The following is a 27,911-nucleotide window of genomic DNA, read 5'->3' as shown; positions in this document are numbered from 1 at the left end:
CCCGTTGAGCAACAGTGTCCTCCCAGCCTTTGAAATGAGCCTGGATGAAGCCATGGTTTGAAGATATCACTGAATCAGTGCTGTAGTCAATCTGGGATATTGATTAGTCATATCATAATGGGAAGCTGCGGGACGTGGTTAACCCCTTCCTTACCGTGTGTCCTCCCCCTTGACGTCTCTAGCTCTTGTAGGGTCTTGTGCTTTGGCAACAGAATGCTTTGCGTCCGCTGTATAAGATGCATACGTTATCTGGGGAGAGCAGACCACACCGCCCCCGCTATGTCTAAACTGGAATAAATCCAGAATGAGGACATGAGGAGGTCAGAGAGGAAAAGCCCTTGGACCAAAGGTTAAGAGACTTTGTTTGGTAGCTGGTTCTGCCACTTTCTGAGCTGTGTGACCTTGGGCAAATCATTGCCTCTCTTTAGATTTTGGTTACTTGTGTCGTCTGCAAAAAACATGGGCTCTTGGGGTCCTGCCAACCCTAAGTGACACACTGTCATCCTCTGAGTGTGGATTCACTGTTCTGTTGTTGGCAGAGTACAAAGGGCCTAGGGTCTGAGTATGTCTGGCTCTGCCACTCACTGTGCAATCTTGCACAAAGACACCCCTTCTCTGAACCTCACTTTTCCCACCTATAAAACATGGGTTATTACGAGACGTGGATGCAAAAATGACCCTGGAAGCCTTTTCAGGTGATGCCCTGAATTCGGAAGGGGAAGAAGGGGGCGTAAGGCCAGCTGAGAAGGGCACAGCTGGGTTACTAGCAGGCTGGATGAGGACTAGGAGCGTGAAGAGATAGGGGTTGTGGTCAGCCATAGAAACTTCCAGCCCTGTCCTTCTCAGTTCCTCTTGATTTCCTAGCAGCTGGGGTAGGGGAAACCATGGAGAGTTGTAAATGATGCTGAAGACAGTCCAAGAAAATAGCTACAAATTCTTGTCCAAGGAGCCGTGCTGTCCAAGTGGGCACAGCGCCAAAGCATAGGGTCACGGGGGGCCCAGCAAGGGCCTGGAATCCCCAAGCAAAGGAGCAGCCTCTTGTTTCCTATGGATGTGTGAGGGTAATAGCCCAGTACCTCCCGGCTCAGCATCACCTCCCACGGGTGTGAAAACACGTCCGAGAGGAGCCTGGAAATAAAAAACAAAAAACAAAAAACAAAAAACACACGACTGTATATGGACTAGAGTGACCTGGCTCAACTTATCTCTTCGGGAAAATCACAGATCTTCTAGAGAAACTCTCCAAATTCCTGTTTATTCTTCACGTAAACCGATTAACCTAGGGTTAGCGATTTTACTTTGAGTTTCCCTTTCACATTGCAGCAAAAATGAAATTGACCACTCCTTTGAAGCCATTTCTGGAGCCAGAAGTATAAATTGGCTTCCCTTCCATCAAAAGGGGGTTTCTCTTTTTTTTATTTTTTTTTGAAGCCCCAGGCACTGGGGTTGAGAGGCTGGCAGGAGGTGCAGCTGCCATAGGAGAAGCATGCCACCCTCCTGCTGACTCATCTGACATTAACATAATTATGTTTCAGGAGTCAAAGTGATTTTCAAACTATGAGTAATGCACGGTATTAGAGAGTATGTTTACAGGGCAGCGGGCGTTTCGGCACACTGAAAAAACCAGCTGCTGCTAACAGCTGAAATGAGCGAAGGAATAAGAAAATGCTCTTGGGAAAAACTACCTTTCTCTCTGGGTTCCTTGTTTTTGGGAAGGATTCAGATATGAAAAGCAGGTGAATTCAGAGGTCCCCTTTTAGGAGGGATCCAGCTCTAGCATCGCTGTCTGAACACCCAGACGTCTGATCATTTTTTTATGAAAAAAATAATCTTATGGTCTTAATTTTTATATACCCAACTCTAGAGAACAATAAAGACTTCAGCAAATGATTTCTTAAGGCCAATTTATTGCCAGTATTATAATTATAGTCTAAAGTTGTGTGAAGAAATGTACTGCTTCTAAGGCAGGAGCGGGAAGACAACTTATTTCCCCAATTTTAAGGATATGGAGTGAAAGCCCATGGGGGCCAAGGCTGGGGTCAGCAAATGCCCTCTATTGTCAAACTCTAAAGAGAAAATTTTGAGAGCCATTGAATACAGTTAGCCAAGTATTTTGACCTCAGGAGAGAAGAATAGGGCTCCCCTATTCAGTCCTGTTCCAGAACTGTGTCTGTTCCTTGCCTTTGAGTCTCTGATTTTTTTTAAATTTTTATTTATTTATGATAGTCACACACACACACACAGAGAGAGGGGGAGGGCAGAGACACAGGCAGAGAGAGAAGCAGGCTCCATGCACCGGGAGCCCGACGTGGGATTCGATCCCGGGTCTCCAGGATCACGCCCTGGGCCAAAGGCAGGCGCCAAACCGCTGCGCCACCCAGGGATCCCTGATTTTTTTTTTTTTTTTGGAGATTTTATTTATTTATTCATGAGAGACACAGAAAGAGGCAGAGACACAGGCAGAGGGAGAAGCAGGCTTACTGCAGGGAGCCTGATGCGGGACTCGATCCCAGGACCCCGGGATCATGCCCTGAGCCAAAAGCAGATGATCAACCACTGAGCCCCCAGGTGTCCCTGTTTCCCAGACTCTTAATGGGAATATTAAAGACACTTGTTTTGCCCACCTCAGAGAAAGAGTCTTGGGCTCTGGGAAGGCAAAGATAGGGTCTCTCCATCACCATAGTCCTCCATCTAACTTGGACCATGCACATAGTAAGTACTTGTAAATACCTGCAGAATTAATGAATGAGGTAAGAGCTTTGAAGACCAGAACTCTACTCTTCTGTTTATTTAGTCTTCTTTCCTTTAGTTCTCCCTGCCCAAAGCCAGGGGTGCTCAACAGGTGGGGCCACGCTTGGAGACCCATGGCATTAACGCTAATAAGGAAAAATAACTACTCATCTCCTTAGGGACTCACTGCTAAAATCAGATGAAAGTAGAACACTCAACCCAGAAACTCTTTAGAGAAGGCTTACTTAAAAGCATGGCAGTAATTTAATTTGCTTATACTTTGGAGGTAGATCAGGAGACTGTCAGGCTTAATGTCACCTGCTGATTCTTGAACTGCAATCATCAGTACAGGTGCAATAACCATAAAGTCGACTCAGTGTCTGAGCATTGTGATGGCAGGTGAAAGATAAATATTTGAGCTGGAAAAGCCCTTAAAAACAACAGTTCCACTCTCATGCATGTTTTTAAAGGTGTAAAAGAAAAGGAGAAATTATGAAAAATTTACTGTGCCATTTTTTTCCCATGAGAAAAACATCCGCTTGATTTTATATGTGAGGACAGATTTCTAAATTTTGATATGGGCTTACAAGTGTGGCTATAGCTTTTTATGACATCTGCATCAGATGACTCTGTTCTCTTGTTCTTTCCATTCCTGCTTTGGCTTCTCTGCCTTTGTCTTCTTTTTCCTCTCCCTTCTGTCCCTACATTAACTCCTTCTTTCCCTTCTTGTTCCAATTTTGCTTTCCTCCCCCAGCATTCCTTCTCATAGTGTAAACTTTCTTAAAGCTTTCCGCAAGGAGTCATTCACGTGGTGAGTGGTCAATAACATTTAAAATATATATATATATATATATAAAGAAAAAGCCCTGAACTAATTATAAGGTCACTTATAAATGAACTGCTCATAAATAAGTTGTTTATTTTTAAGCTACCAAGCTTAATCACACACAAAAATATTCCTGTTCACTTAGGAATGTCTTTGATGAAGCAGTAAAAAAGTAATTAAATCTCATCCCTTGAGCATACATCCTTTTGAACGTTCTACATTTGCACTGTGGAAAAAAGGGAGGACTCCCAGAGAAAGACACACACTGAGGACCCTGAGCCTGCTCCTTTTTTTTTTTTTTAATATTTTATTTATTCATGAAAGATACAGAGAGAGAAGCAGAGACACAGGCAGAGGGAGAAGCAGGCTCCTCGCAGGGAGCTTGATGCGGGACTTGATCCCAGGACCCCAGGATCATGACCTGAGCTCAACCACTGAGCTACCCAGGGGCCCCCATGAGACTGCTCTTAACTGAGAAGCCCAGGTGTGTTTTTGTAGATGACCTGGATCGACTGATCTGTCCTCTCCTCACTCATTAATATAATATTGTCAGTCTTACTTCAAGCAGTAAATATAAGCCAGTCCATTCACGGCTAATCAGCCCAAAGTGGTTGCTAAAAAGAATTGGGATCTGTGGTTTCATCTCAGACATCTGCCTGGAGAGAAAATGTGTGTGCCCCAGTGGCTGTCATACAGCAACTAGTGTTGCTACCCTAGACACCCGCTCCAGTGGGGTAAGTGCAGGCTGGGGGCATTTCTAAGGTTCTGAACCTCCACTAGTCTCTTCATATCAGGGCTGCATGTCCAGGGCAGCTCTGATTTCACAGCCCCTACTCTATCATCCCTACAGGTAAATTGATGCTTGTCAAGCCGGGAACTCCAATTTGGGTTTGAATGACATGGTCACTGTTCCCTCTAAGACACCTCAAGTAGAAAAAGCTTTTGATCCTCATTTATGTATTTTATAAATATTTATAAATAGTTTAATATTCATTTAACAGTATTATTAAGTTGGTGGCAGGTTGCGGAACATTTGAGACCCAAATGTTTAACCAATGTTCTAAAATAAATTTTGGCTTTTTAAACCCCTTGTAAGAAAAAGCTAATTCTAATTTCCCCCTTTATTGTCCCTTTCTTGACTTCTTCCCCCTCTTCCTCCCTTCCTTTCCTCTAGCTTCCATCCTTCCTTCCCTCCTTCCTTTCTTCCTTCCTTCGTTCCCCTTTCTTTGTTTTCTTATGTTTTGTTTGCTTGGTGCTTGTGGTAAATTTCTTTCTAAAAAATGTATCTAGGAGCTGAGAACAACTGATTAAGGTGCCTAGGACTGATAGAGACTTCGCATCATATGCATTTTTTTTTTTTACTGTTTCAATTTTTCATCATGTGCACCTATGCTTTTTCACAATTAAAAAACTAGTTAGTGAAGCAGTATTTCATACCCTTCCTTTTTTTTTTTAAGATTTTATATCTCTGTTCATGAGAGGCACAGAGAGGCAGAGACATGGGCAGAGGGAGAAGCAAGTTCCTGTGGGGAGCCCCATGTAGGACTCGATCCCAGGACCCCAGGATCACAACCTGAGCCAAAGGCAGATGCTCAACCACTGAGCCACCCAGGGGCCCCCATACCTTTCCCATTTTTAAGTGTTTTATCTTCTTTCCCAATTTTAATGCCAGTCTATTTCCTCTGAGCCAGAAGTGAAAGACAGAAACAGCTTCCAAAGGGAAATGGGGAAGAAGCTAAGGAAGAGAGCTAACAGAAGCTAAATGTCTCTGTGTCCACAGCAGGGATATAGGAGAATGAGTAGCCCAAGAGGATCAAGGAAATCTGGAGTGTTTTTTCTTTTTTTTTTTTTTTAACTCAAAATGTAAATATCTTCAACATCATTAAGTATTTTTCTATAATATTTTTCATAAAGATTATACAAGAGTCCTAAATTAATTTATTATATCTGTACTATATTTAATAAATAGTCTATGTTAAACATTTGAGTAATAACTGATTTGTCATTATTTTAACTAGTGCTATAATAAACATGCTTGTACTTAAACCTCTGTGCATAGCTATTCCTTTTTACTTTATGTTTTCTCAAGAAGAAATATATTTCTCAAAGGAAAATGCATCAGAGTAGACAAATCCTAGAACCTTTGGTATATATTGCTCCTGAAGTAATTTTAAGTTTCTGTAAACATAAAGAAATTTCCCCCATGTCTGTTAACAAGTTTTATTTCTTATTTATGAATTTCCTATTTAGAACTCTTGCCCACATATTGATTGGTATACTTGCAATGACTTAGAATGTTTCCACATATATAAAATATACAGACAAAGACCCCCTTGTCTAATATTTTTAAATAATAATCATCCTCTGGCTTGATATTTGCACTTTTATGTTGATTATATATTTTTTGACCTACAAAGATGCTTAGATTTAAAGTAACCAAAACTATCAATATTTTCCTTTCTGAAGAAACAGCTTTTCCATATAGAACTTTGAAAATTATTTCCCATTTTCTTCTAATTAAAAAGGTCTTAAATTTTTAAAAAATTTTAATTCCAATGAAGTTAACCTACAGCACTATGTTAGTTTCTGGTATACAGGATAGTGATCCAACAGTTCCGTACATTAATGAGAGCTCTCCTAATCCCCTTAACCTATTCCATTCATCCTGCCACCCACCTCCCCCTCCCCTCTGGTAGCCATAAAGTTTATATATTTTATATATTTAGAGTAAAATGCACAAATCTTAAGTGGATCATTCACTGAATTCCAACAAATGACAAATTCATAAGCCTCTAAAGATTTAGAAGTTCAAAGGGTATGGGCTGTGTTTTTTTTAAGCTGATGGTTGCACAGACATATATGAATATACTAGAAACCATTGGATTATACACTTTAAATGGGAGAATTGTATGGTATACGAATTATATCTAAATAAAGCTGTTAAAATATATATATAGAGAAATTAACATCATGCGAGACACTCCATGGCATCCCTTCCCAGGAGCCCCTCACTCCCACTCTAACTCAGAGGCAGCCACAGGTTTTAATTTTTTCATTGTAGGTTATATTTGCCTGTTTTAGAATTTTATATTAAAAATTTTTACATAAATTCTATATAATTTATATAAATATAAACTTTAAATAAATAAAACAGGATGAACTCTTTTGGGTAAAGTCTCTTGTCTCTTTCACTCAGCATGTTTTAAAAATTCATCCGTGTTGGTTTGTATCAGGAGTTTTGTTTTTGCTTTGTTTTGTTTTTTAAGATTTTATTTATTCATGAGACAGAGAGGCAGAGACATAAGCAGAGGGAGAAGCAGGCTCCTCGCAGGGAGTCTGATGCGGGACTCGAACCCCGGACGCCAGGATCACTCCCTGAGCCAAAGGCAGACGCTCAACTGCTGAGCCACCCAGGCGTCCCGGGAGTTTTGTTGTTGTTGTTGCTAAGAGTAATATTTCATTACGTATCTACGTCACACCTTGTTTATCCATTTCTCTATCGATAGACACCTGCCTGGGCTATGTCCAGTTTGGGCCATTATGAACATTCTTGTACATATCCTCTTGTGAACATATACTTTTACTTCTTTGGGTGAAATACCTTTGGATGGAATTGCTAGGTCATAGAAGAGATGTATGTTTAGATTTATAAGAAACTGTGACTTTTTCCCAAAGAGAATGTACTGTTTTAGGTCTCCAGCAACAACGCCGAGAGTTCCAGCTGCTCCTTATCTTTGCCAGCATCTGATACTGTCAGTCTTTTCAAATTTTAGCCGTTCTGTTGAGCGTACAGTGTTGGCTTATTGTAGTTTTAATTTGTATCTCCTCGATGACTAAAGTTTTTGAACATTTTTTTAATGCGCTTCTAATTTTCTTTTAGTTTTATGTTAATAGTTTTGTATTTTATATCTAATTACATCTGTTTATCCATCTAAAGTTATTTACCTGGAATAAATCTCTAAATTTATTTCTTTTCTAAATAATCAATGAACCCAGCACAGTTTATTAAATAATAATTTTATTCCTACTGATTTAGCATGCTTTCTTCATCATAGATGAAGTTGTTATGTACAATGTGGTCTCAAAATATCTACTCTGTTAGATAATATAATGAAAAATTAATTTGTACATTTGTATGTTTATTCTTTTATCAATTACACACTTTTATTAATACTTCTTTTTTAAAAGGTTTCATACCTGACAGAGCCTCTTTGTTATAACTTTTCATGCTCAATATTTTCTTTGCTGTTTGTACCGAATTATTCTTTCAGTAAGTATTTGAATGTTAATGTCAAATTCTAAAGTGAATCTTACTGAGATTTTTTTATTGAAAGCATATTGAGCACGCAAATGAATTTGAAGAACCCTGCATGTGGCCAAAGAACTTATTTTTTTTATTTTCTTCTACATTTCTCAGTAACATTTTGTAGTTTTTATTATTTGAATCTTTTTTAATTATATGAATCTTTCACTTTCTTGTGAAAGCTATTCCAAGGCATTTAGTAGAGATTTTCAATGTCATCATTATTGATTTTTGCTATTATAATTTGATTTTTTTCCATTGTACTTTCTGAGTAATATTTCCATGTAGAAAGGCCTTATAGAAAATTTCTGTGTAGAAAAGCTCCTGGCTTTTGTGTCACGTTTGTATATTTAGCAGTTTTCTTGAGCTCTCAAACCACTCCTAAAGCTTTTTAAATTATTTTTTTTAGTTTGCAGAAGTATATCATCTACAAAAAATTATAAATCTGTTTTCTCCCTTGTAACACTTACGTATCTTATTTTTATATGTGTAGTCTTTAGTTTGTCAGAACTTCCAGATCAAAATTAAATAAAAATGGCAATAGCTTTACATCCCTATTTTGTTCCTGATTTTAATAATATTGCCTTAGTATTCTTAAGGATAGTGTTGACTGTTTGAAATAAATGCTATTTAGTATGTCAAGAAGTTCTTAAATTTGTAATTGTTAATAAGGACTGGCTGCTAGATTTTAATGCTTTTTCTGTATCTATTGAGAATCTCATCTGGATTTTCTTTTTTGACTGGAAGATGTGATATATTATACTCTTGGATTTTTCACATAGAACATAAAACCTTTTCACTCTAGGTTAAACACTAGTGGGGTTATTATTTTGATACTCTTTATCTGGGTTTAGTTTTTCTTCTCTATGTTCATAATTTAGATAGATCTTTCTTCCTTCTTCTTTCTTTCTTCCTTCCTTTTTTTCTTTCGCTTTCTTGATTTTTGTTTTTGTTTTTGTTAAGCTGTCTTTTCCAGGTTTTGACATCAGAGTTATCTCTGTAAATTAGGTACACTTTTTCTGTTTTTCAATGTTTGTAAGTAATTATTGAAGTATAATACCTGTTCCTTAAGAGTTGAAAGATTATTCCCTTTAAAGGTTTCTAGGCCTAGTCAATTTTTTTTTTTCTGGACAGAGTTCTCGCCTTCTTTTCTCTTCTAGTTTCTTCAGCTATGATTAATATATTTAGGTTTTATACTCCTAATTTTGATAATACATACATTTCCCAAAGAAATAAAGTTTTCAACTTTAACTTAAAATTTTACAAAATCTTGTCTTATATTTAAAATACCTCCTTAAAAAATAAAATAAAATATCTCCTTATATAATGTTGGATCCCTCTTTTTATTCTAATTTTATTACCCACAGGGTTTTTTTTTTTTCCTTCTTTACTTTCTCTAAAGGTTTGTCTATTTTATTTTAAGAAGTTCTTAAATTAAGTCTATAAATTTTCCTATGTTCTATTTCATTTAATTTTGGTTTTGCCTCTATTCTTCTTTCTCTTGAATTTTATTATCATTTTTACAAATCCTTAGATTGAATACTCTCATTTTTCCTTTCCTTGAAAATAATGAAAACATAGGGATTATAATTTCACCTTTCAATATACTTTGATAACATTTCATAACTTTTGATATATTTTTATATATTCTCCTAACCACCATGTTTCCATACTTCAATTGTTTTAATTTTTGTTTCATCCTTATACTTTGTTATTTTAATATTAATTTCTAGTATTAATAGCTTGTTTTATTGCCCTGAAATCAAAGAATTAAGCTTGTATCATTTCTCCTCGTTAAAATATTTCCCCTTTTTTTGGTTATATGCATTGCAAATACTTTCTCCCATTCTGTAATTTCTTCCCATTTTGTTTACTGTGTCTTTTCTTGTGCATAAGGTTTTTTGGTCTTAACGTAATCGAATATGTCCTTCTGATTTTATTGTTTGTATGTTTGTGTCTTATAGGAGAAATCTTCCCCTACCTGATAATAGTAAAATGTATTTTCCTATGGTTTCTTCTAAGAGTTGCAAACATTTGCTTTTCACATTTAGGTCTTTAGTCTTTGTGGCTGACGTGAATAGGACTCTAGTTTTTCTTCTTCGTTGTGTTGTGATGCCATCTTAGCCTTAAGTGTAGAGTTTCCATGTGTATATAAGTTATTTCTGGGCTTTTATTCTGATCTACTCATCTGTATATCTATTTCCTGTGCCAGTACCACCCCAGTCTTACTATTATCTCCTTCTTCAAACTTGTCTTGACTCTTCTTGTCCCTTTCACATGCATTTCAGAATTAGCTTATTAAGAATCATACACACACATATTAACTCACACATACATACATTTTGGGGATTTTCTTACATTAAAATTGCATCAAGTCTATTGACCAATATGAAGAAAATTGACATTTTTACATTATTGAGTACTCTAATCAACAAACATCATATTTCTTTCCTTGTATTTAAGTCTTTAGATTGTTCAATAATAACTTCCTAGTTTTCTCCATAAAGGTCTCACACGTCTTTTAACAAATGTATCCTAAGATGCCACATAATTTCTGCTACTAGAAGAATAGGATTTTTTTCTGTTACATTTTCTAATTAGCTGTTTTATATAGGAATGCTGTTGATTTTTGTGTGACTTTTATATCTAGCATCCTTGCTGAACACTTTTTAGCTCTAAAAGTTTCTCTGTGAATTTTGTGTAACTCTTTATGCAGACAGTCACCTTTTCTGCAAACGAGATTTTTTTCTCCAATTCCTCTCTGTCCCTCCCTGTCCCTCCCTGCCCCTCTCCTTTCTGTTGCATCAGTAAAGATGCTTATTACAATGCTGAATAAAAACTTATAACTGGTATCCTTACGTTATTTCTGACTTTATTAGAGCTGTCTCTAACACATCATGAGTTAGTGTAATATTTGCTTGTAGAATTTTGATATATGACCTTAGGTAAAGAAATTGCTTTCTATACTAGTTTGCAAAGGTTTTTTCTAGAACTATGAAAAAATACCTCATTCTATAAGATGTCTTTTCTGCATTTATCAAGATGATACTAAAAATTTTTTTTAAAGCTTTTCTCTTTTAGTCTGTTAACTTTAATAGGTTTCCTAGTCCTAAATTATGCTTTCAAATTGAGATTAAATCCTGTCTTGTCATAGTATTTTCTTTGAGATTTTGTATCTACATTAAAAGTGAGATTAAGTTATACTTTACCTATAGTTGTCTGGCTTTCGTATCTTAGAACATAAATTATGTAGTTCCTTCCCTTTCCCCTCTATTCTTTCAAACAGATTTTTAAAACATTTATGTTTTTTGAAGATCTGACAAGACTATTAGGACCTGGTGTCTTACCAGTTTAATTTCTTTAATGACTAAGGCTTTATTCTGGTTTCATCTAAATACATTATCGAAATTTTATTTTTCCTTAAAAATTATCCTTTTCTTCTAAGTTTCCATATTTATCACCATGAAGTTGTTAATAGTATTCTTTTAAGTATTTCTATATCTCCATTATATCTATTTCTAGCTCCTTTTTATCCCTATTTTCTGTTTGTGTGAGGTTTTTTTTTTTTTTCCTTTTTCTTAATCACTTTGCTCAAGGTTTATCTATTTCTGTAAGCTGTTTCAAAAACCCAACTTTTGGTTTTATTCATCTTTCCCAAATACTATGTCTTTAATTTTTTCTCTTATATCAATGATTATTTCTAGTTTAGTTTTCTCTGGTGTTCTTAGTTTCTTAAGTTGATCACTTATTTATTCATTGTCTCATTCTTGTCTGTTTTTTTTCACTTTGTTTTTATAGAATATATTTTTCAAGGTATTAAATATTCATAATTCTCTTAGCCTCAGCAAGAGCCCTAGGACTTTTTAGTTACTTGTTGAAGCTTCCTCTCTCTCTTATTTTTGTTCCAGAGTTTAGTTTCACTGTTTTAAATATTTAAAAAATAATATTTTTTACAGTTCCATAGTTAATTATGTTTACCAAAATATAATGTCTTTCAGTAGTTGTTTTAGTGACAGTCTGTGGTTGGGAAACTATCTTGGTCTTTGTATATCTGAAATGTCTGTATTTGTCCGGGTATAGAATTCTAGATTGATCATGATTCTCCCTCTGCTTGTTGAGTACATCTCCCATATTGTCTTCTGGAATCTATTGTCTGTGAGAAGGCTGCCATCACACTGCTTTTCATTCCTCTGTGGGTAATCCACCTTTTATCTCTGCTAACTTTTTAATCATCCTTATCCTTAATGTGCTGTTGTTTTGGTACCATGTGTTTAATGATGGATTTATTTGTGTTTTTATGTTTGATACTCAAATGTACTTTTGATTTGAAGTCTTTGATTCTGAAAAATTCTGAGTCATAATCTCTTTAAATATTGCTTAACTGTCATTCCCTCCTTTCTTTTCTTTCAGAACGTTCATTAGATGACAGTCAGAATTTCTCAGTCAATCCTCTATGTGCCTTAATGCTTTCTCTTCACTGCCTAGATGCCAGTTGTGCTCCCCACAGCCATTTCCCCTTCACTACTGTCTCTTCAACTTCTTTCAGTCCAGAAAAAATCCTATTCAGGATATTTTAAGTTTCAATGATTTTATTATTTATTCCTGAGATTTTTAGTTAACTCTTTTAAAGAAAATTAATCTGGTATTATTTTTACCAAGTCTGTTTTCAAATTTCTAATAATTTCTTTAAAAAGAAAGATTTTATTTATTCATGAGAGACACAGAGAGAGAGGCAGAAACATGGGCAGAGGGAGAAGCAGGCTCATGCAGGGAGCCTGACATGGGACACATGCAGGGGACTCCAGGATCACACCCTGGGCTGAAGGCAGTGCCAAACCACTGAGCCAGCCAGGTTGCCCTCTAATAATTTCTTATATCCATCTCTTTTGACACCTCAAATGTACTTATGCTAAAGTCTTTGTTAGGCTGATATATAAAATTAGTTTTCATGTGGAATGAAATCCTGTCCTCATTATTGACTCTGTTGGCTTTCTTTCTTAGTATTAGATTTCTTTTTTTTTAAATTTTTTTATTTTTATTTATTTTTTTTAAGATTTTATTTATTTATTCATGATAGTCACAGAGAGAGAGAGAGAGAGAGAGAGAGAGAGGCAGAGACACAGGCAGAGGGAGAAGCAGGCCCCATGCAGGGAGCCCGACGCGGGACTTGATCCCGTGTCTCCAGGATTGTGCCCCGGGCCAAAGGCAGGAGCCAAACCGCTGTGCCACCCAGGGATCCCTAGTATTCGATTTTTTCATGCATTTTAGAATTAGGGTTTGCATGCTCGTTTCATTTTTTTAGAAGATTTTATTTATTTATTCATGAGAGACACAGAGAGAGAGGCAGAGACATAGGCAGAGAGAGAAGCAGGCTCCCTGTGGGGAGCCCAATGTGGAACTCAATCCCAGGACCCGAAGATCATGACTTGAGCCAAAGGAAGACACAACCACTGAGCCACGCAGGTGTCCCTTCAGACTCAACACGATGGAAGTCATGTTGGTTTGGGTTTTGTTTTCTTTCTCTTTCTCACTCTGTGCTCACTCCTTTCTTTTCTCCCACTGTTCTTCTAAAGTTGTCCCAGCCAGCCTTCCAACTTCCAACCCCAAACCAGTGTTTCTGGTGTCATTTCAGGGTTACTGCTGCCCAGTGATGACAGGGACACAGCAGATCCAGTCATTGACTCATTCCCGAACAGCAGACTGAGTCTCCTACTCCCCTAGGCCTGCGACTTCTAGCAGCTGGAGCCCAGGCAATACAACTCTGCAGAGCAGTTTCTCAGCCTCTCTTCCCAAGTTTGGGAATCTCAATTCCATGTACCTCCCTCAGCATAAAATCATAGGCTCCATAAGGAGAGGGATTCTATATATTTTGGTCATCACTGTATAACCAGTGCATAAAATAGTGCTAACACATAGTAAACTGAATGAATAGAGGATGGCTAACATGTCACAAGTGGAAGAAATACATCTTTGACGTTGAACCTACAGCTTTGTTGACTCACAGTTCCCCCCCAAGATGGTCAGCCTAATCGAGATGATAACTTGCGTCTGTAAGAGGGAAGAGATACAGGTGTAAGAGTTCAAAGGCCAAGACTTCGGAATGGTTCTGCCTCTTACCTAGCTAAGTCACCAAATCATCCTAAACCTAGAATTTCTCTTCTATGAATGAACATGCCTTGGTTAAATGGTGACTGCTCTACCAGACCGGGTTCTGTAGTGAGACTAACAGAGATCCCTGGCTGGCTGGTGATGCATATATGGCATGAATGAGAAACAAATTCATGGTTTTAAAGGCACTGAGATTTTTAGAATTGTTTGTTACAATAGCATAACTTAAGCTATCCTGATGGATACAGTTACCTGCATCCCTCCCCTCTACAGATTTTGAGTTCTGTTGGAAGGAGGATCCTCTTTTTTCACTACTCTTGCCCAATTTCCAGTTTAGTATGTACATATATATGATCATTGTTCTTTACTTTCACTAATAGGGACAAACATATTACAAGCCAGTAATTATCTTATATTTGCACTATTCCAATTTTCTGAGAGAATTATGAGATTGTCTAGAACACTTAGAACTATAGTAATACTTTAAAAAGTGTCACTACTTTTCCTGGAGATGGGAAGACAAAACTTTTGACCTGAACATAATTTAACTTTTGGATTATTACATGCCTGAGTAACAGTGATGCCAACAGAAGCCAATGCAATCTCTGATGGGGGTCATGGAGTTTTGCATTGCTGTTTTTTAACCCTTGGAAGCATGCTTTATGGAATTTTAAATGCAAAAAGTATTTGTGGTTTCACAGACATTTGCTGTGCTATAAATATTACACTTTATGGTTTAATTATTATTGGTTTAAGAGAAATAAACAGCATAAACAAAATATGGCCAATGGTATAAAAAAGCACACCATATAAATTAGAAGCATAAAACAATTACTCGGTATCCTGAGGAATATTTGATACATACATGTGAAATATCTCACACATGTACACAATAAAAGCTTAGGAGTGATTTAAAATTTGACATTGCTAAATACATGGTCTCTGGATAAAAGATATAGCTACATATTCTTGGAAATGCAATTTTATTCTTGTAAAGAACATAGACATTAGAACTCAACTAATAGAATGTTAGAGTCTTCTTTTAATGGATATAAAAAAAAATCAATTTATAAAAAGCCCATTGGTCATTAGTTTCCGAGTAAAAGAGAGCTTCTAAAATATGTTAGGAGAGCCTGAAAACAATTTTTTGAGCCTAGTGAAACATCTCTCTGCCCACCACCTATGTGACTTCCAGATTTAGCAAATAAAAATATACAATGCTCAAGGAAATGGGAACTCGAGACAAAAACAAAGAATTTTTAGTATAAGTATATCCCGGATGTTGCATGGGACATACTTATACTAAAAAATTTATTCATTGTTTATCTAAAATTCAAATTTATCCAGGCATCCTGTACTTCATCTGGCAGCCTTAGATACCTCACTTCCTTAAACCCTCATTTTGCACCATCCTCTAGAAGAACCTGGTCAGCCTCTGCCTCATACTCCATAATTTCTGTATTAGTGAGCTTTCCTTAATGCATTTTCACTTACATATTGTGAGGCTTATGAAGAAACTAGGTTCACCAGCCAAGGTCCCTCAAACCCATTGCACCGTCCTAAAACAGCATGGCCTCTAGAACTTCTGCAAGGGGAGGGTTATGTGGGCTCTCCCCATAATGCCTATTTTAGTCACAGTCAGCGCTGGAGAAAAAACACGCTGGTCATGAGATTCACCTTCTACCATGTCACAAGAGAGTCAGTAAAACCAAATGCCTGAAAGAAAGTGTAGGAGAAAAGATCTGTCTTTTGAACCGAAGACTCTGGAAGCCTTCTTCTGCAACATGCCCACATGTTTTTAGTCAAAACTTCTGACATCTTTCCTGGCACAGAGTTGAGCAACACTTTTTTAACTAAAAAAGAGACTGAGTGATCAGATATTCATTCAGGCATAGCTATGAGACTTAAGAACTTAGGAGAACCAGGAGGAAACACCAACTTTACCGAGCTCATGATACAAATAACCTTGATTTATTTACTCCTCTGCTGGAGCGTGGCTCCATTTTACAACCAGAAGACAGAAGCTCAGAGAAGTCAAGCCAGAGACACATAACTAGTGCAGAGACACATAACTAGTACAGAGCCTGGATTTAAATTTAGGTGTCTGGGGCTACAGAGGGCCAAGCCCTATTTCCATGCTACCAACCTTCTTCTCTAGGAGGAAGGAGATGCTAAAGAAAGCTAGGGTTGGGGATCCCTGGTGGCTCAGTGGTTTAGTGCCTGCCTTCGGCCCAGGGTGTGATCCTGGAGTCCCAGGATCGAGTCCCGCATCAGGCTCCCTGCATGGAGCCTGCTTCTCCCTCTGCCTGGATCCCTGCCTCTCTCTCTCTCTCTGTGTCTCTCATGAGTAAATAAATAAAATCTTTAAAAAAAAAAAGAAAGAAAGCTAGGGTTATAGAATGTTCTAAAAGAAATTATAGGATGTAACGGGGTAGCTTGATTCCTAACCAATTTGCAAGAGAAGAGTAGAGGTTATGATGTATAACAAAACGAAAATGGGCTTCAGAGATAGACATACCGGGGTTTGAACTCTGCCTCTACCACCTTTTAGCTGCATGATTTTGTTACCTAATTTCTCTTTGTCAGTCAGGATCCCAGCAGGAAAAAGATGGTATACACAAGTGATTTAACGGAGAAGAGTTTATTTTTTATTTTTTTTAAAGATTTTATTCATTTATTCATGAGACTCACAGAAAGAGAGAGAGAGGCAGGGACACAGGCAGAGGGAGAAGCAGGCTCCATGCAAGGAGCCCGATGTGGGACTCGAACCTAGGACTCCAGGATCATGCCTTGGGCCAAAGGCAGGCGCCAAACCACTGAGCCACCCAGGGATCCCCCTGGAGGAGTGTTTAATAAAGAGATATTAACTGAGCCTTGGGCAGCATTAAGAGATTTGGCGAGAAGGGATGGTGAAGTATGGAGAAACTGGTGAGAGCAGGAAGTCATTACCGCGCCAGGCCTGAAGGGCAAGGGGAGGAATATTTTATTGGATCCTGCTGAAAGCTGGAGCCATGAAAGGGAGGCGGGCTGATAGGAGCCATGGCCCTGGAGGAACACAGGCACTGACTCAGCACGACTCCTGGAACAGAGGTCCTAACCTTGACCTCTCTTTCCCTGGCCAAGACTCCAAGTTTATGTGTCTGTGGAGCTCAGCCTCCTGGGGCCCAGAGCAAGGCAGACACGGAAGGAAGGGAGTGAGGCATTGTAATCAGAGAACAATAGCTTTCAAGCTGAGCTTCAGTTTGCTTTTTTAAAGATGGGAATTGCAGTACCTACCATGTGGTCTTGTGGTGAGGAATAGCTATGAATCTACCGACTCTTCCACAAGTGTTTACCAAGCACCTACTGTGTGCCAGGCTCTCTCTCACAGGTACAGTGGTGATCAAAACAGAGTATTTCTGCCCTCATGGAGAGTATACGTACAGGAAAGCGAACATCACATAAATATTTACAAGGGGGAAGAGATAAAATGTCACCCGAGAGCACTCATAAATAGGAGCTACAATTATTTTTTAAAGTCTCCCCAAAAGGCCCACGTCACATGGCACTTTCTCATTTCATATACCAATGTCTATAAACAACTTTCACCATCAGACAGTATTCCCCACCATACTAAAAAGTTCTGAGCATCCTGAAAAGAAAAAAAAAAAAAGCAGTTATTATTACCTATATTAGTCAGGCTTCTCCAGAGAAACAGAACCAATAGGAGATTAGATGGATAGATTGATAGATAATAGAATTGCCTCCATGAGTATGGAGGCTGGCAAGTCCTAAGATCTGCAGTCAGCAAGCCAGAGACCCAGGAGAACTGGCAGTGGAGTTCCAGTCAAAAGACTGGCAGGCTTGAGACCCAGGAAGGGCCAATGCTTCAGTTCAAGTCTGAGGGCAGGAAGAAAATTGTGTCCCAGCTCAAAAACAAGTTCCCTCTTACTGGACAGAAGGTCAGCCCTTTTGTTTTCTTCAAGCCTTCAACTGATTAGATAACGCCCATATTATGGAGAGTAATCTGCTTTATTCAGTCTACTGATTTAAAAGCTAAACTCATCTACAAACACCTAGAATAATGGTTGACCAAATATCTGGTCACCTGATGATGCAGTTCGCTTGATAGAAAATTAACTGTCACACCACACTGGTCTCAAAATTCGTCACTAAGTTGCCCCACTCTTTCTCCCTCCTGCCTAAATATGGCCTCCCTCTTTCACCTGGAGTCTCTCAGACTGTGCCCTCAGACCACCTGTATCACTCCTGTGGGAGCTTGTTAGTCATGCAGAATGCAGGCCCCACCCGAACCTCCTGCATGAGAGCGCCCAGGAAGGAGAACCAAAGATCTACTCTTTGTTAAGCCCTTAATCGTCTAATATGCCCCCTTCCAACCTGCCAATACCAAGAGGAGGAAGTGAGGAGAAACCCTACGAGGGAAGGTCTGTTCTGAGGACCACTGAGGCTTCCAAAGGCACAAGGGAGATAGGCCTTGTATAGTGAGTCAGAACCACAAGCACAGTGTGAAGAAGAGGAGGGTTTATTATGAAGTCAGGGGGCCAGGGGTGGAAGAAGGACTTCTGCATTATAGCAGCTTTAGGGCTGTTAACTCCTGAAGGACCCAAAGGCCCTGCTGGATCTGCTTGTCCATCTACCTCTGCAAGCTCACTTTGGTGTCCTCCCTTGCTCACTATGCTCTGTCACACTGAAATTCCTGCAGTTCCTCGGAGAGCCCAGCTCTCTCCAGCCTCAGGACCTTGGCTCATGCTATTCCCTCTGCCTAGAGCCCCGTTGGCATGTCTGGCTCCTTCTCATCCTACAGGCTTCAGCTGGAAGATAGACCTGTTTATTTTTTTTTAAGATTTTATTTATTTATTTATTCATGAGAGACAGAGAGAGGCAGAGACATAGGCAGAGGGAGAAGCAGGCTCCCCTCAGGGAGCCCGATGTGGGACTTGATCCCAGGACCCCTGGATCACAACCTGAGCCAAAGGCAGACGCTCCACCACTGAACCACCCAGGTGCCCTGAGGATAGACCTGTTCAAAGGGCCCTCCTCAAACCACCTCTTCCCACGTGAATCCTCCCTCTCAGCCTCTATGTCATCACCTGTTTTTTTCTCCAGAGATTTTATGAAGTGTGTCATTTTAAAATTTATTTGTTTGTGAAGGGAAAACAAATTCATAAGTCACATATGGGTAAAATGTAATAAATTATATTTTGTAATTTTTCATTGCTTTGTCAGAGGAAACATAATCTTACCTTCTTCTGATAAACTCAGCCAGATTAATGACTCTGGAGTCATCTCAGATTGTCAATTTAGGTTTAGCATTCTGCGCTTTAATCTCTTTCTCAAGTCCCCTTAGCCTTTGATCATTGAAATCTATCCTCCTGGCTTTCATGTTGACCATGACCCGGGTCCTGCTGGGGCCTCCAAAGCCCTCTGCATCCTCCTTTTCCCAAACCTGATGGGGTGTCTGGCCTCCTTCACCTCTCCTGGGTCCCACCTGTGGACAGAGAGTCTCAGCTACTCTTTCTGCACCACGCTGTGAGGCTGCCCCCAGGCCAAGGACCTGGATGCCTCCCTCACCCACACCTCTTCTACTCTCACAGCACAGGGTTCTCTGGGAGTTTCCTGTGGAAGCAGGGCATAAGTCTCCTCTGCTCTGAGCTTCTCCAGTTTTCCATGGAACTTCTTTTATCTTTGACCCCAGGGCTTTTTGATGGCAGAGAGGAGATGCACACAGCCAGCTCCCCTATTGCTACCTCTCCTGCTTCTCCCTTCTCTACCAAGCTGGAATTTTATTTGGGGCAAGGGGAAGGTCAGAGGGAAGGAACACTGCTCTTGGGCCATGGTACTTTCTTCCTCTCTACTTCCTCATCAACCAAGTGCAGGGTTGATGGTATGAAGGTAACTTCAGGAAGGCACCCCCAGCCCTAAGCATGGTGTCGGGCACATAGTTAGCCTTCAGTAAGACTCGATGAATGAAAGAATGAATGAACAAATGATTGTTATCAGTATGTGTTTGCCATCTTGGATGAGACTCTTGCCCAGAATAACCTTGGAGAAAGTGCCAAGGAACTTAATTTGGTAAGAGTTTCAAATGTCCGCTGCAAGGCAGTTGTCCCCTCTCCTCATAGTGAGAGCATTGTTCTCTGGGAGCCAGAAGCAGCCCAGCGTACAAGAAAATAAACACATGAAGTGCTGCAGTGGGAAGGCCAAAGAGAGCCAATGGTTATTGGTGTTAAGTCTTAAAGAGTGCTTTTTTGTTCAAGTCAGTGCTGCAGCCTTAGTAATCCCAAAGATATTGATAAGGAGCTAATTTCCAATTCTCACAGTGTCCTGGAGAACGCACTGAGTGGCTTCCTAGGCAGATCCCGTCACTGGGCAGAGGAGTCCTCTGGGTGCTTCTCCCTTCTAGCATCATCAGGAACTTTCTGTCTCTGACAAAGGAACATTTTCACTGACTCTGACATAAGTTTTGCTTGTCTCTAAGGTGAGGCTGGTGAGTTGGGGGAAGGAGGGAAGAAGGGGGTTATGTTTGGAAAAGAGATGACCATTTGGAAGTTAAAAACAATAGAAGCTAAAAATTGAGCCAAATGATGTATTTTTAAAAATTTTTTGATAGACTCATGATAATATAATGCTCAATTGGTATTCAATAAATATAAAGGATGAGTATATTAGTAAATAAAGAATATATCATATATATATATATATATATATATATATATATATATATATATAGGCTTTAAATAGACCCTTAAAAGCTGGCCTAGGAACTAAAATAGTCCTTTCTTATATTGTTTCTGTAGGAAAATATGTTTTGCATTCCAAACAACTGACTTGCAGTGGGACTTTGTAGAAAATGGGGTCACTGCCACGGGGGTGGGTTACGTGACACATACCACAGTCACTCGCCTCGGCCTCTTGTGATCAACCCACATGTTTAGAAGCCCACAGGCTGGGGGCTCAGGGAAGCAGTATTGGCCAAAGGGACAAAGTCTCACTAACAGGGAAATACCTCAGGATATGAACCCACAAGAAAGGGCAGGAAATGGTAAATAAAATCCAGACTTTCTGTTTTAAAGTCAGTTGCCACTTCAGTTAAAATGGAGAATTAACCATTCATTCATTTATTCATTCACTCACTCATTAAAAATACGTGTATAGTCCCACTCTTTCTCCCCATAAGCCTCCTGAAAATAACACCAAAGGGATAAAAACGCGAGTTAACTTGAAAGGACAGGGGGATTGAGAACAGTAGACAAGAGATGTCAACAGAATTCTGGAAGATGGGGTGCAGGGATGGGATGGGGCACATGTGATTACTTTAGGAAAACGGAAGAGTCCAAGTGAAGTGCCAGCCAGAAGGGATGGGGGTCTCTCTACAGACCCCTGCCAGGCTTAGCATCTGAAGGCAGCAGTAACTGCAAGAGGTGAGGGTGAGGGACGAGGCTGAAATCAGGGAGACTTACAAATCTTTATCAAGAGGGTGACCCGCGACTGCCCCTACCACCTGTAGCCAGGTGACTGACTACTCCTCCCACGTTGAGAAGCTTCTTCTAAGGAGAAATTAAAACTGGAGAGGCTCAGGATGTGAAGACTATAGGAAGGATGTGGACTTGGATGTTAATGGGGGGGGTTAAGTGAGGTTGCACGTTCTGAATTTTGGGGTGCTCAGCACACTTCCCACTCTGCTCACAGACAGTCCCCAACCAGGTGTGCTACAGCCAGCCCCGACCAGAGGGAAATCAGAGAAAGGACTTAGGCTTGCTACCCTCATGGTCCTCCAATGAAGAACCACATCTCATGCCCCTCAGGCATCACCACCAGGCACAAGGCTCGCCTCACACAAACAGCCCCAATCCCCTCTCTTTTTGGTGCCTTGCTTTCAGCTATTAGATTGGGTGGGCAGCAATCATTTGAGGAGTGGGATGAGAGAGCAGTTACTATATTTTTAAATTTAATTTTTATTTGTATCAAAGCAATACATGCACAAAGTCCAACTATTCTGCGGGACTCTGTAATGAAATATACAACTGTCTCCCAGCCAAGGCCACCCCATCCTTGATTTCCATTTGCCAAAGGCAATTGCTTTCCATTCTTTGAGCTGCTTTTGCTTCTATATTTATAAATAATATGGTTATACTTGTTAATTTCCTGATTTTTCCATTTTTGGATATTATCTACTGACTTCTCACTTTGGACATTTTGGATTTAGCTCTCTTCCTCCCCCATCTTCGTAATCCCTTCCCTCAACTGCTCAAAATAATGCCACAATTTAGTTGTCTTCATATTTGGTCAATAATTTCCTTTTCAAAAATATAGGTAATACGGGTATGTGATTTTTTTTTTCTGTGACTATGTAGACACCGTTACATTTTGAAAAAGAAAATTATTGCCCCAGTTGAAAGCCAACTAAGATATAGCATCACTTTGAGCCCAAGAGGGAATCTGTGTGATTGGCTTTACTAGGCCTGTTCTGTAAGTGACAGAGAGGTGATGACTTGATCTGGCAGAGAAGGAAATATGGTCCTAGCATGCTCCTGGGCATCACAGTAATCCAAATTTACATGGTCATAATAATACAGACCCTGTCTGTTCACTTTTCATTCTTAAAATCAAACCACCCACAAAGCAAGGAAGACTTAACTTTGGTGAGAGAGCTGGTATAGAGGTTTCTTGATGTAAAAGTAAGAGTACAATAGCAGATAATGGGAAGTAAGGAGAGAGGCAGATGGAAGGGAATGATGCTAATATCCTCAGCTAACAGTGGGGAGTTGAAATGTGCTGCATTGATAAAAGAAGAAAAGGTGGATTAAGTATGTCATATATGTGTACAGAGGGAACCAAAAGAATAACTAACATAAATCAGAGCTGGGAGCAAGGAAGTAGGAAGCTAAATCCTCATATTTAATGGAAGTGAGTCAAGAGACAGTGTCCTAAGCTGACCAAGAAATTGTTTTCAAATTTTATTTAAGATTTTATTTATTCATGAGAGACAGAGAGAGGCAGAGACACAGGCAGAGGGAGAAGCAGGCTCCCTGTGGGGAGCCTGAGGAGGGCTCAATCCCAGGACCCCAGGACCACAGTCCAAGCCAAAGGCAGTTGAGCACCCAACCTTTTGGCTTGGTTCGTGGTCCCGGGGTCCTGGGATCGAGCCCCCAGTAGAGCTCCTCGCTCAGTGGGGAGTCAGCTTCTCCCTCTGCCCCTCCCCCCTTCTGTGCTCTCTCTCTCTCTCTCTCTCAAACAAATAAATAAATAAAACCAATAAATAAATATAATATGTATATTGTTTAAAACAATTTTTTAAAGAGGTGGGCAAAAGCAGTGGTCTCTAGAAAGTGGCGTCAGTGTGGAGTGAGCACTGTGGGATTTCTCCCAAACAACTGAAGTTTTAAAAGTTTTGTTATATATTACTTCAATTTTTCAAGTGGAAAAGAAGGAAATGCACACATTTTTAAAAGTTGAATTCAATGTGAATACAGGAGCCGGAATACAGACGTCCATTTTGCAATGGCAATCCGTATGATTATTTCTTCAAAAACTGCACATTTTCCAGGCACTTCTTTAAATGGTAACATAAGCTTAATGGCTGTCCTGTTGAGATACTTACAAAGTTAGCATTGGATACGGGCAACATGAGAGGAGTAGATAATGTATTTTCATTGCTCTTAATGTTGGCTACGACGTAAGTGAGCCAACCACTCAGATAATGAGGACAGTCTGCACAGAAGTGGGAAATATCTCTTTGTGATGGACCTGGTTTCTTGTATCAAGCCCAATTTATCATCTGGAATCTTCTTTTATTACCTAAGCAGGTCTCTCTTACTTGCCCTAGTCCCACCCATTTCTGCAAAGCTGGGTTTAAAGGAGGATTTGATTCAAATAACTTTGGGTCCTACAGCTACATGTCCCACATTGTGCATGGATAATGCATTTCCCTTCATCATTTCTCCTCTTGGTCAAACTTTTTAGAAAGTCTGGAGGGAAAGGGGCAGTGTCCATCTTTGCAAAGAATGTGCCTCTTAGTAGGTTCTTAATTTGTTAAAAGAATGAAATTCATAGCAAGACATATAAAAGCACAATTTGAGCCCAGCTAGCTTTTCCAGCCTCCTCTTCCCTTCCATGTCCCTGCAGCAGGAGACACTCCTTTGTGCTCCAGTGCCTTTGCATAACCGATTCCTCTGCCTGGGATGCTTTCTTCCACTGTCTTAAGGCAATGAATTCAAGACCTGCCTTCTCTGAAGGAGCCTCCCCCACTGCAGCTTCCTCACTCTCCTTAGCAGACAGGACTCCTTGCAAGTATTTCCAGCAGCCTGGAACTCAATAAAGAGCCATCCTATTGCTCAGCAGTCAATTATTGTCCCCAGGACCCTACTGCAAGGAAAATCTAAAGTGTTATCTTGGCTTATACTTGCAGGAAAAATATAATTCAAAAACTCATCAAACTGGTTGAGAAAGACAGGTGTTGCAGTAAGGGCAGAGGTCAGGAAAATGTTGTAACTGAGTTTTGAAAAAGCAAGCAGTCTTTACACTCTAATGGTGTATGGATTACTCGGGTGGAATGTAGAAGAGGCTCTTCGTAGCCTGGCATGCAGTCCATTGCATGTGCCCTTCCAATCGGCTGGACTTCATTATGTTTGCCAATAGATTTCTACTGAATTCATTTACCCTTGAGAGTCAAACATTTTGCTGTCATTTAAAACCTTCTACTTATGGAAATTTTCAAACATGCACATATCAATTCTCATATACCCATCCCCCAGTTTTAACAATGATGGATATTTTGCCAATCTTATCTAGCCTTCCACACCCCTTTTTACAGGAGAAGGAGGTAGAAGTATTTTAAAGCAAAGCACAGGCATCTATCTCAGGTTATGTCTCTAACAGAGAAGTACTTTTTAAAAATTGTGGTAAAGTACACATAACCTAAAATTAACCATTTTCTCATTTTAAGTATATAATTCAGTGGCATAATGTACATTCACATTATTGCGCAATTGTCGCCACAATCCCTCTCCAGAACATTATCAGCATCGTAAAGTGAAACTCTATACCCATTAAACACTAAATCCTCATTCTCCCCTCACCATGACCCCTGGTAACTTCTATTGTACTGTTTGTCCCTATAAATTTACCTATTCTGGGATCCCTGGGTGGCGCAGCGGTTTAGCACCTGCCTTTGGCCCAGGGCGCGATCCTGGAGACACGGGATTGAATCCCACGTCGGGCTCCCGGTGCATGGAGCCTGCTTCTCCCTCTGCCTATGTCTCTGCCTCTCTCTCTCTCTCTGTGTGTGTGTGACTATCATAAATAAATAAATAAATTTAAATAAATAAATAAATGAATTTACCTATTTTAAATACCTGGTACAAGTGGAATTGTCTAACAGAATTGTCTAACACTTGTCCTTTTGTGTCTGGCTTGTTGCACTTCGCATAACGTCTGTAAGGTTCATCCACACATTGTCACATGTATCAGAAGTTCCTTCCTTTTTAAGACTCATAAGGACTTTGTAAGTAATCATCACAGCAATAATCCCACTACACCACAGCAAGAGAGGACCCTGGTGTCTGGTGGTCCCACTTCTGGGGATATTAAGATGGATCGATGGGTTCAAGGGCTGTCAGCCAGATCCACCTGTTGATAATGTGGCATTTTAAGATAAGTGTCCTTAAGTCTTTGTAAGTGATCTTAAGCACACATGTGTCTGTATAGCTCTGTGTATGTATCTATACCAGTTGCCATGCTCAGCCCTACATCTGTCCTCTCTTTGTTCTGTAGATCTTCAAAACTCCCCACCGTCCCTGCTCAATCTCTGATGCTGAATAGCCACTCTTAGGATTCTTGAGCTCTCAGGTTTCATCCAAGACAGCTCTCTATTTCCAGTTAGTCCTTGACTTGCTTGCAAATGGGAACCCTCCCAGAGCCACACAGATCTACCTAACAGGACCCTCTCCCGCCTGCCTTGAATGCTTGTCCTAAAAGCAAAGCTTTCTCAGAGAGTAAGAGTAAGTGTAGGAGCTGAATTCTGTTTCCTCTAAGTTTGGAGCTTGGTGAGGCTGAAGAGCAGACTTTGCAGATGGGGCCTGGGGACATGACACACGAGGCTAAGACACATCCTAGGCGGCCTACAAGCTTCATGAGTTTAACAAAACAAGGACTAGAGTATGTTTTATTGTAACTTCCCAGCTTGGGTTTGTTATTTTTCTTTTAAAATGAAATACAGATAAGTTGTGTTTAAAAAGTACGTATTTAGAGAATAGGAACTAGAAAGGCCCTGACCATTTCCCAAAGTTCAGAGTTGACGTTGTGCTTATTTTGCATCCTTATAAATTAGCAGAGGCCAACAAGTGCCAGACTTAAAAAGTCAGTCTGTGTCTGTGTGTGCTTTATTAGGGAGGAAAGATGGAGCAACAAGGAGGGAAAAGACAGAGCAGAGACAGTGGGGCAGGAGTGCCTGAGGTGAGGGTGGCAGGAGGGAAGAGGAGAGCTTGAGTCTATAGATAGAAACAGAGCACGAGCCAGGATGCTGGATGCTGGATCAGTTATCCAATAGAAATAAAATACGAGCCACAAACGCGAGCAGTGCATACAATTTTCAGTTTTCTAGTAGCCACATTAATAAAAGTAAAATTAAGCAAGTGACATTCATTTTAATAATTTATTTTATTTAATCCAATGTATTCAAAATAGCATTTTAACATGTAAATAATGTAAAAATTATTAATGTGCAATTTTACTTTTTTTGTGTGTGTACCAAGTCTGTGAAATCCAGTTGGTATGTTATACTCACCACACATCTTACTTCGGATTAGCCACATTCAAGTGCTCAATGGCCACATGTGGTGGGCTGGCTCTCATACTGGACAGCATTGCCCTAGATCCTGACGAAACTGCTCAGACTGTTCTCTCAACTTCTAGCCTGTAAAATGGGGAAAACTCACCCTGTCCTGATCCCTTTATAGGGCTGTGTGAGATGCATGAGACTAATAGGTGCAAATGTGCTTTGTTGGCCAAAGCTATTGGGTCCCTCACAGGCCCCTACCTCGGGAGAAAGAAGAGAGTGTTGCCAAAAGCAGCCTGTTAATCTATTGCCTGGTCTTTCAGACTTAGCATGGATAGAACCAAATAGAAGTGTAGCAGGGCCTCGCAGACATCTCCATGTTACAGACCCGTTAAATTTTCCAACAAAAAAATCAGAATAACGGAGGTGAGGTTGTCAAGTGTTATTTTACCATCTACTATCACAACCATTCTGTGTATTTAGAAAATGAAAGGGCATTTTAATACTATCCCAAGCACTAGGGGTGGTAAGATAAGAAAAATAAGCTGCTTGCTCCTGATAAGGTCATAAACTAGTGGGGGAACATGTAGACAAAAAATTTGTATATAATGTATCCCCTATGGCTCTTATTTGCAAGCATCAAAAAACCCAGTTCAAAATGGCATAAGCTAAAAGGGGGAAATTTACTGGCTCCAGTAACTGAAGGCTGCATGGTAAAAGTGGCTGCAGGCCCACCTTGATGCCCCTTGCCTCTCGGCTCTGTCCTGTATCTCTGGCTCCATGTGGCAAGCCCAGCAGCCCCTGGCTCACAGTCCAGCAGGAAAACCAGTGAGCCTGTCTCCAGCAGCCCCAACCAAAAAAGCTCCTGGAGGCTCATGGGCCCTGATTAAATCCTCAGTCACGGTGGGCCCCCCCAACATGGTGTGCTCCTGGACCAGGAGCATGAGTGGAATGGCTTTCACAAAGGAAAACTGGTCAACAGGTTCTTAAGTTGGGTGGAGAGATGTTAACCGGCTAAGAAGAAACAATGCTAACTAAAAATTATGGGAACATAGAAAAGGTGAGACCAGGGCTAGCTTCATGAGCCTTTGGTCTATGAGGTCCTGCTCTTTAAAGGTCCCACACTTGGTTTACTGTTCTGCTGTCAGCAGTGTGAAATGTTTAATAAT

Source organism: Canis lupus, chromosome 6 (assembly GCF_048164855.1).
Source record: "Canis lupus baileyi chromosome 6, mCanLup2.hap1, whole genome shotgun sequence".
NCBI lineage: Eukaryota > Metazoa > Chordata > Mammalia > Carnivora > Canidae > Canis > Canis lupus.
The sequence above is the reverse complement of the archived record's forward strand: the minus strand, read 5'-3'. Positions refer to the sequence as shown.